The sequence below is a fragment of the Lissotriton vulgaris genome, chromosome 4_1 (genome assembly GCF_964263255.1).
Source record: "Lissotriton vulgaris chromosome 4_1, aLisVul1.2, whole genome shotgun sequence".
NCBI classification, from domain to species: Eukaryota; Metazoa; Chordata; class Amphibia; order Caudata; family Salamandridae; genus Lissotriton; species Lissotriton vulgaris.
Window position 1 is genome coordinate 1,661,730,907 of NC_141691.1, and position 9,376 is coordinate 1,661,740,282.

Genomic DNA, 9,376 nt, shown 5'->3' on the forward strand with positions numbered 1-9,376 from the left:
ACATCTATAAGGCTTATAGGCCTGTAATTGGAAGGGAGCAGAGTAGAACCCTTCTTATGGATGGGCACAATCTCTGCCCCCAGCCACGACCCAGGGATCGCCATACCTCCGAGAATGGCATTAAACAGAACAAGAAGGTATGGGCCCCAGATATCCGGGTGGTGCCTAAATAGATCCCCGGGTAACCTATCCAGGCCTGGCGCCTTCCCCACTGCTAGGCGTTCTAGAGCAAGCTCCACTTCCCCCAGGGATAGTTCCATTCCGAACTCCTGAGAACCCAAGGGCAGTTGCAGCTCTGCGGCCGGGCAGGGACTAGTATCTTGGTAAAGAGCCCCAAAGTGGGCCTCCCAGACCGCGGGGGCTATGTTAGACTCAATCGCTTTACTGAGTTCCCTTGACCCATTATTTACAAGGGCCCAAAATTTCCGGGAGTCCCTAAATTTGAGGGCATCGTAGAGGTCCTGCCAATGCTTCCAGTCCCACTCAGTCCTTGCAGCCGCCAGCACTGATTTATGGTACTTCCTTAGGTCACGTACTTTGGCCTTGTCTGACCCCTCTTTTATGGCTGCAATGAGCTCAGATTTTGCTGCCCTGCAATCTGGGGTGTACCAGGTGGGGACAGGGGTCCTTTTCTTTCGGATTGGGACCTCCGGATGGAATACCTCGGCCAAGTCCCTCACTAGAACCTGGTGAATATTTCCCAGTTTCTCGCAGTAATCGGGGGTTCTTGGTTCATTCAGGAGAGCATCCACCTCCATGAAGCTTGGGAGTGCCAGCTCATATAATTTCTTGATGGACTCTTCCGACCTCACCAGCTTTCCCCACTTAACCCGGCGCCTGTTTGTGGTCAGGAGCAAATCCCCCATATCAACCCCTTGGCCAACTGGGGATGAGTCCGTCAGGGGCAGAGGGCACAAGATATTTAGGCAAAGGGCGTTGTGGTCGCTGTCTGACCTCTTAATTACCCTAAAGTCCAGCACTTTGGGCCAAAGTGTAATGTCCACCATGATGTAATCTAGCCTCGACTCATGGCCCCTCCTGTTGAAAGTACACACCGAGGGGGTATCGGAAGGGGTACGACCATTACACGCCCTCAGCGCGCTATTCAGGGTAAGGGACATGAGCTGTAAGGCTAGAGGGGACCAGGCTTTAGGGTGAGGAGAAGAAGAGGGTGGAACCCCCCAGTGGTCGTCCTCAGCCGTGAGGACACCATCGAGTAGACCTTCCAGAGGTTCAAAGTGGCAATTGAAGTCTCCTCCAAGTACCACCTTGTAGTCACCCGGAAGTTGGCCCAAGAAGGAAGCCAGATCATTCAGGGTAGGTGATTCACTTGGCGAGGCCACCGGGCGCGAGTAGACGTTGACAATGGCCCACGAGGTTTTGCCAGGCCAAGTGAGCCGCACACACTGGATGTCCTGCGAACACGTACAAACCTGCTCCGCCTGGCACCCAGTGTGACTCGCAATCCAGATTGCCAAGCCACCAGATGGCCTCCCCCTCCCAGCCCATTTGGCAGGGATTTCAAATACTTCAAACCCTCTCCTGGCCTGAGCGGCCCTCGCCCAAGTCTCCTGAAGGAGAAGTATATCACATCCACCAACCAGGGAGTCCCATTCAGGAGAGCCTTCCTTGTTCGCGATTCCTGCCACATTCCAGGAGAGAATTCTCAGACCTGGATCGAGTGGCAGGCTGCCCTGAACTCCAGCAGGAGGTTGCGGGGTAGCCATGTGTAAACCAGCATCTAGGGCACCGGTTCCGCCGACAGCGGTGGCAGCAGGACCAGCCCGCTCCACTGCCCCTGTTTGCAGAATATGGTCAGACCCGGTGCTAAGTGGGGGACCCAGTTGGCACAGATTGTCGACCGTGTCAGCCCCTCGCTCATTGGCCGCCTGCAACCGGGTTGGTTCCAGCATAGGGATCACACCCAATCCCACACAACCTTGCACATCATCCACCCTATTCTCAGGACCAGACAGGATTGGCCTAGTTTGTGGTCAATCGACCTGGTCCAGACAGGAAAACCTGTTTTGATGTATGAAGTTTACCTGAGCAGTTGGTAGGGAGTGCCTTGGTCTGTAGCGGGAGCCATCTACAGCAAAGCCCACCCTGGTCCATCCCTTCTCACTCCCTCCCACCGTGTTGCTACCACTGGGATAAAAATAGGAGAGGGGTACAAGATCTATTGTGGACTTGTCAGGCCTTACAAGCCAGTTGAAGATATAGTTTGCAACGTGTGGGCTCCTGAAACTTAAGATGATGCAATCCCCTGACCTGTTCTTTTTGGTAGGGCCAATCCATGGGATCCTCCTTACCATCAGAACCTCACCCTTCAGGTTTGGAGGCCGCGGTCTATTAATACTGAGCCAGCTTATGACCTTATTGCGTAGGGAGTCTTGAGACTCCCTAACACCACCAGTTAGCTCAGGAACTCCCACCATGATTGCCGTATATGGAACAGCTTCTGGGGGCAGATTGACCTCCCTGCGTCTATCTGGGGGAGGGACAGAACCATCGCTTGGGACATTTGTAGGACCCACTGTCGCCTTTGACTGTGGCGCAAGCCGCGGCGCAGGTGGTAACTTAGATCTCCTGGGGGCCGGAACAGGGGGCCTAGGCGCTGGAGGTAACAAAGTGCGCATCTGAGAAATAGACGAACCATTTGCACTAGGCAATGCCCTACTGGAAACCTGGGGCAATGTGGAAGGAGGTAAGCTATTCCCAGGTGGTTCCCCAGTGGCTGGGGGGGCGTTTGTAGCTACACCAGGGCTTCTCCTAGTATGGATGTTTTCCCGGGACTGGAGTAGATTCTCTATAGCCTCTAATCTAACTGAGATGGGGGTTAACAGATTCTTAATAATAGCTGTGAGGGAATTAATTACTATATCTGAACTATTGGAAGATAACCCACCAAAGATAAATGGGCCCGCCGCCGCTGGTGATAACACAGGAGCTGGCGAGGCCACAAGATCCAACCCAGACCCAGGTAGAATGAGCTCAGGGGAGACCGAAATATCTGTACTTTCTTCGAGGGTTGATTCAGATTCAACAATTTTTGCCCTTTTTGCCCTCTTTATTTCAGCAGGCCTTTTTCTTTTTAGAGGCTGTGCCACCCCACTATCTACAGGGAATGTTAACAGGGCCGCTTGACCCGCTTCCAACGTGTTTAGACCCATGTTATCCGGGACAGCAGAGTGGTCAGAAATCCCCGTTGGTCGTGGGGAATCCCGATCCCTCTGCGTAACAGGAGTTCTTAGCTGTTGGAGTACCGACTCAATAGTCTGGTCAATGCTGTCCAGTAAAGACATATGGGTAGCGTCCGTAGTGATGGGTGTACTAGCATCATTTGAGACAGATTCCCCAAGGTCCAGGAACACACTTTCAGGACCCATCTCAAGGTGAGAGTCCGTGGATGAGTGACACTTGCTGATTTGGGAGCTCGCCTTGGGGAAAAATGTTTCCAAAGTGCTTGCGCCATGTTGTACAGACTTACTCCTTAAAGCTCTAGATGCCATATTGAGGTAAATGATGGGTCGATTTGACGGGGGCGTTAGAGGGGGGGCCCGGTCCGGTCTCTCCCGGCCTCTAACGGCCTAGAACGGCCCGCTCTATGCCCGGTCTTCGTGCGCGTCCCGCGTCCGCGCGGGTGAGCGAGATTAAGTAGGAGGAGGAGCGAGCGGGAAGAGGCAGCAGGTGTGCGCGCTGGTCCGGCGCAATTACCTGTGGGCCTCGCAGTCCCGCTCGCGCTGTGGGAGTCCTCTGGTCACACCGGATTAGGAAAACCAGGAATGGAGCACGCCGGCTCCCGCTGATGTCCACAGTTAGACCAGGCGAAGAAGTCAGGAGAGACTGATTAGAGCACGCCGGCTCCCGCTAATGCCCAGAATTGGTAGAGCGATAGAACTGCTTCAATGGAGGGCACATCCCGCTTGCCGCAACGACTTCGAGCGGCACCCGCGGAGCGGTGGCCGCGAGTCGTATTTGGGTGTTAGGAGGCTTCAGGGAGGAGCGAGCGGGAAGAGGCAGCAGGTGTGCGCGCTGGTCCGGCGCAATTACCTGTGGGCCTCGCAGTCCCGCTCGCGCTGTGGGAGTCCTCTGGTCACACCGGATTAGGAAAACCAGGAATGGAGCACGCCGGCTCCCGCTGATGTCCACAGTTAGACCAGGCGAAGAAGTCAGGAGAAACTGATTAGAGCACGCCGGCTCCCGCTAATGCCCAGAATTGGTAGAGCGATAGAACTGCTTCAATGGAGGGCACGTCCCGCTTGCAGCAACGACTTCGAGCGGCACCCGCGGAGCGGTGGCCGCGAGTCGTATTTGGGTGTTAGGAGGCTTCAGGGAGGAGCGAGCAGGAAGAGGCAGCAGGTGTGCGCGCTGGTCCGGCGCAATTACCTGTGGGCCTCGCAGTCCCGCTCGCGCTGTGGGAGTCCTCTGGTCACACCGGATTAGGAAAACCAGGAATGGAGCACGCCGGCTCCCGCTGATGTCCACAGTTAAACCAGGCGAAGAAGTCAGGAGAGACTGATTAGAGCACGCCGGCTCCCGCTAATGCCCAGAATTGGTAGAGCGATAGAACTGCTTCAATGGAGGGCACGTCCCGCTTGCAGCAACGACTTCGAGCGTCAACAATCGAATCCAGGAAGAAAAACTGTTGTGAGTTTGGGAACCAGAGGACGGGAGGGTGGTCCTTTCACACAAATGCAATTGGACTTCATTAAAATGCCTCCATGCAACAAGCTGAGGTATGTCCTGGTGATCATCTGCTTATTTCAAGATGTGTTGAGGCCTTCCCTACAAGGAGAAATGATGGAGTGACTGTTATGTTATGTTATGTTATGTTATGTTATATGGGATTTTTAGCACGCACAATTACTCTTGAGTATCCTGGCGCGATGACTGTAGCAAATCTTTTATTAAAGGAAGTGATACCGAAATTCGGATTTCCAGTAACAATTGAATCCAACAGAGAGAGACACTTTCAAAATTAATTGATATAATTGATTTGTGAAGCACTGGATATTCAACAGAAATTACATTGCGCCTACAGACCAGAGGCTTCTGGAGTAGTTGAGCAGGTTAATGGAACAATTAAAAACAGACTTGGAAAAATGTGTTTGGCCACTGGACTGAAATGGCCCGATGCTTTGCCACTTGTTCTCATGACCTTAAGAAGCATTCCAGACAGAAAGACTGGTTTAAGTCCACATGAGATACTGATGAGACTAGAAATGAGACAAGCTTTTGTACCTGTCAACAAATTGCTAACCATAAATGATGATATCCTGCTGGATTACTGCAAGGGCTTGTCTGACACAATGCATTCTGTGTTTCACCAGGTTGGAACTGATGCATATACTAGAGAAAAGCATCCAACACATGATTTAAGTCCTGGAGACTGAGTCCGAATAAAAGTACACAGAAGAAGAAATTGTCTGGTCCCTCGCTGGGACAAGCCAAGACAGGTGATTCTGGTCAGCACGATTGCAGTGAAATGTGCAGGTGTTAAAAGGTGGGTGCATACCAGCCAAACCATCCGAGTACCAGAACACGAGAATCAACAATTACAAGAAGTAGAGACTAGTTCAGACTCTGATGTGGAGGAGACAACAGACAAAGTTCCAGATAAGAAAGATCGATCTATGAGGCGACATCTGGAGATATCAGATACAAGTTCAGCATCAGAAACAGAGACTGAAATAGTTGAAATTCCAGATCCTGAAGATCGACCTGTAAGTCGACATCTGGAAAAAGGAGAAACCAGTTTGGAGGTTGAAAGAGAACAGAATAAAACTGTTAAAGGTGGAAAAATTAAGAGTCAAACAGAAAGTTCTGAGAAAAGGAATATTGATCTAGAAACTGGAGAAAAGGTAGTAACTCATGATTAGGATGAGATTCCAAGTACCAGTTATGGAGAAATTCATGTTAAAAAACTGATTTGACAAGAGGAAAATGAGACTCAGAAGCTGAACCGGAAATAATAAAGTTCAAAATAAGTGAAAATAAATCTGAAACTGGGTCTGATGAAAATGACGGAGAAAACACATTGAGAAAAAGTCCAAGAAAGACGGCTTGGAAAGTTGAAAGTGAAACAGTAGAGCCTGTAATTAAAAAGCCCAAAAAGGGAGATAATTGGCCTACAGAAATTAAAGGACTAAAATTCATATTGATAAATGTGAATGGAGAATTAAAAGAGCAAGTAAACGAGATATCTAGTCAAGAAGGCCAAAAAGAAAGTAAAAGAGACATTTTGCAAAGACCTAAAAGAATAAGGAAACCAAATCAGAAGTACAAATCACCTGAGTGGGTGTATATTTCCTTACCCGATATACCAGAAGTTGAAAGTAACCAAAAAGATCAAAGTGATGCTGGTGAGTAAAAAGGACTAAGGCAAAGAACAAGAATTTTTTATTTCAAACTGAGAAAATCAAAGTGGCAAACTAAAAGAAGAAGTCAAATGGAATAAAAAAGAAAAGAGACACAATTAAATTAACAGATTTTAAAAGGACACATATTTTGTTTGGAAAGTGGCAAAGAGACATTATTAAAAAGGGGTCTAAGTGATAAAGAGACATTATAGAAAATGTTGTTAAAAATAAAATGCCTGCAAGAAATACATCTAAATGTGAGATAATACGCAGATGGTTTAGAATTGTTTAATATGTACTGCTTTAATAATGCTTATATGGATTATTTTAGCAATATTGATTCCATTTCATTCAAGTTTTGAACATTCATATAGAATTAAAGGTATTAATAAGAGTGAGATAATACATGATACGAAGAATGATGTAGAACTAATAGATACAACTGAATTACACAAAGATAGATCTATTAATGATTTTTGAAAGCATGTTTTTACTAGACTGCTAGAAGAATATGTAGAAACTATGGATGTACAAGACTGCTACGTCTGTATGCAGTTGCTGCTTCTGTATCAGAGGGGGTAACGTACCATCACCTTCCTTTGACGTATGGAATGACTTGTAGTGTTATAGCTAGTTTATTCTATTAAACTGGGAAATTGGAATGTTATTATTCTGATGTTGATGACATTTTTGCTAAAGTTCCTGTAGTAAATAGAATGAACAAGGTGAAACCTGCTAAAGTTTTGGGGGAATTGTTCTTAGAAATTGATGAACTGACAACATAATATGCATACAAAAATAATCTTACATGTAAATTGAATAAGGCAGAAAAGGTATTTTTAGAAATGGCAGAAGATAGAAGACTAGCCTATCAAAGAAAAGCTACAGCAAGTAAATTGAAACCATCCTCATTGAATTTTGATGAAGAGAATTCTGTAAAAGGTGATACTAATGTTTCATTGGGAATAGATCTTCCCCAACAGGGAAAATGTTGTATTCGGAGAGACAATACAGTGTATGATAACTATTTTGTGGGAGCAAGTAATTGTAAAGACACTTACAGAATTATTGGGGGATGGGAATTTAAAGGGGCAAAAGATCCTGTATTTCCTGCATTGTATTTTATTTGTGGTAACAAGGCTTATTATAGATTGCCAGACCATTGGTATGGGACTTGCTATGTAGGTTTGGTCTTTCCTAAAATTTTACATGTAGCTAGAGGTACTAATGGAATTCATGAAATAGATAAACCATTAACACATAGGAGAAGAGAAACATTTCTAGAAAATGTAGGTGATATTTTTGGAGCACTGATACCAGCAGTGGGTATATCATTCAATGCAAACAAAATTCAGAAATTGTCAACGGTAGTAGATCGTTTATCAACCAGCACAGCTGGAGGATTTTTAATGGTAAATACAGAAATGGTTGCCATGAGAGCTATGGTAATGCAAAATAGACTTGCTCTTGATATTTTATTGGCAAAAGAAGGAGTAGTCTGTGGAATATTGAAAGTGCAACATTTTTGTACTTATATTCCTGACAAAAGTCAGAATATACAAAGGTATATTAAAAATAATACTGAATTGCATAAAGAAATTGTCCCACTGGAGGTTGATGGTGTTTTAGAGAAACTTGGTAAGAGTTTTTCTGATGTAAAGAATTGTTTTGCTGAAATAGATAGTTCATTAATTGGGAAAATACTAATACCAGCAACAATAATAATAATGATAGTATTACTGATTAGATTAGGATGTATTTGCATTAGAAGAAAAAGAGCTGAAAGAAAATTAAAAAAGAATATAGAAAAAAGAAAACAAATGGAACGTGAATAGGGTGAAATTGAGCTTGAAGAGATAAAAGATAGAATGCTCAAGGATCCAAGAGGTCAAAGATACTAAAGTTTAGAAACTGAAGAGCCTGAAACATGTTCTTGAAGAACATTTAAGTGGGATGATTGTGTGGTGATAAAATCACGAAAGGGGGGAGTAGATGGAGCAGGGGTGAGACAAAAATGTTTGTGTACCCCCTGTGAAGTTAAACTTGCATAACTATAACCAACATAACAGTTTGAAGCATGAATAACTAATCAACTAAATGCACTTAGATTTAAATTACACATGGGAAACTAATTGCCATTTGCGAAAGTATTATACTAACAATTGTGAACAAGTCAGATTAAAGTACTGCTATAATACTATACATTTATTAAAGAAGCATGTATGTTTAGGCTTCATTAGTGTGTATGTATTCATTGTGGCAAAAGAAAAAGAAATGCACTTGGTAAGTAAAATAAACCTATATGTTACGCTTTTGCTAGGTAATTACTAATTAGGGATATTAGAATGGTGGGAGGTAAACAGAAAAACTATCATTCTAAATCTAACGTCTGTTGTGTTTGTTTTCGCACTAGTTCTCATTGAGGCCTATGCGGTCTGGTGGTTGAAAATGGCTGCTGACTGCGGCGTTGACATCAGTTGAGAGAAAGAACCTTTACGCATGCGCATACATGAAAAGCTGAGTAAGCAGAATGGCTGGTAATCAAAGCGAAGTGATGTCAAGGTCAGCCTGGCCTAAGGCGCAGAAGGGTGTAAAAGGATGTTTGCATCTAAGACTGTGGGAACGGAACTATTGAATAGAAGAGAATTGCAAAACATGTAACAAAAGTGAATGACAAGCATAAACGGAGATGACTGCCATGAGAACATGTTAAGGATGACTACGCATTTTGGGAAACTGGTTTGTGTAAGGATGGGATGAGGTGATCATAGCCACCCCTCTAATGGACCACTCAGAATGAACTGTGGACCCTACAAGTTACAATTTTAAGTTAGATAGTGAGTGAAAAAGGGTAAAAAAAGAGCTGTTCGAAAGGAGGAAAAAAAAATTCTTCTGGATTTATTTTGCACCACAACATGCTGTCGGATCGAACACTTTTATGGTGCTAGAGACTTTGAAATATTTTTGGACTTTAACTTTTTGGAGCAATGCAGATTATTGAATGCAGAGTTTTT

General features: G+C 45.3%; 1 pseudogene; it reads left to right on the forward strand.

Moving 5' to 3' along the window:
* Positions 1–7,078: 7,078 nt before the first annotated feature.
* LOC147724380 (uncharacterized) lies at positions 7,079–8,263 on the forward strand (annotated as a pseudogene).
* The last annotated feature ends 1,113 nt before the right edge of the window (positions 8,264–9,376 follow it).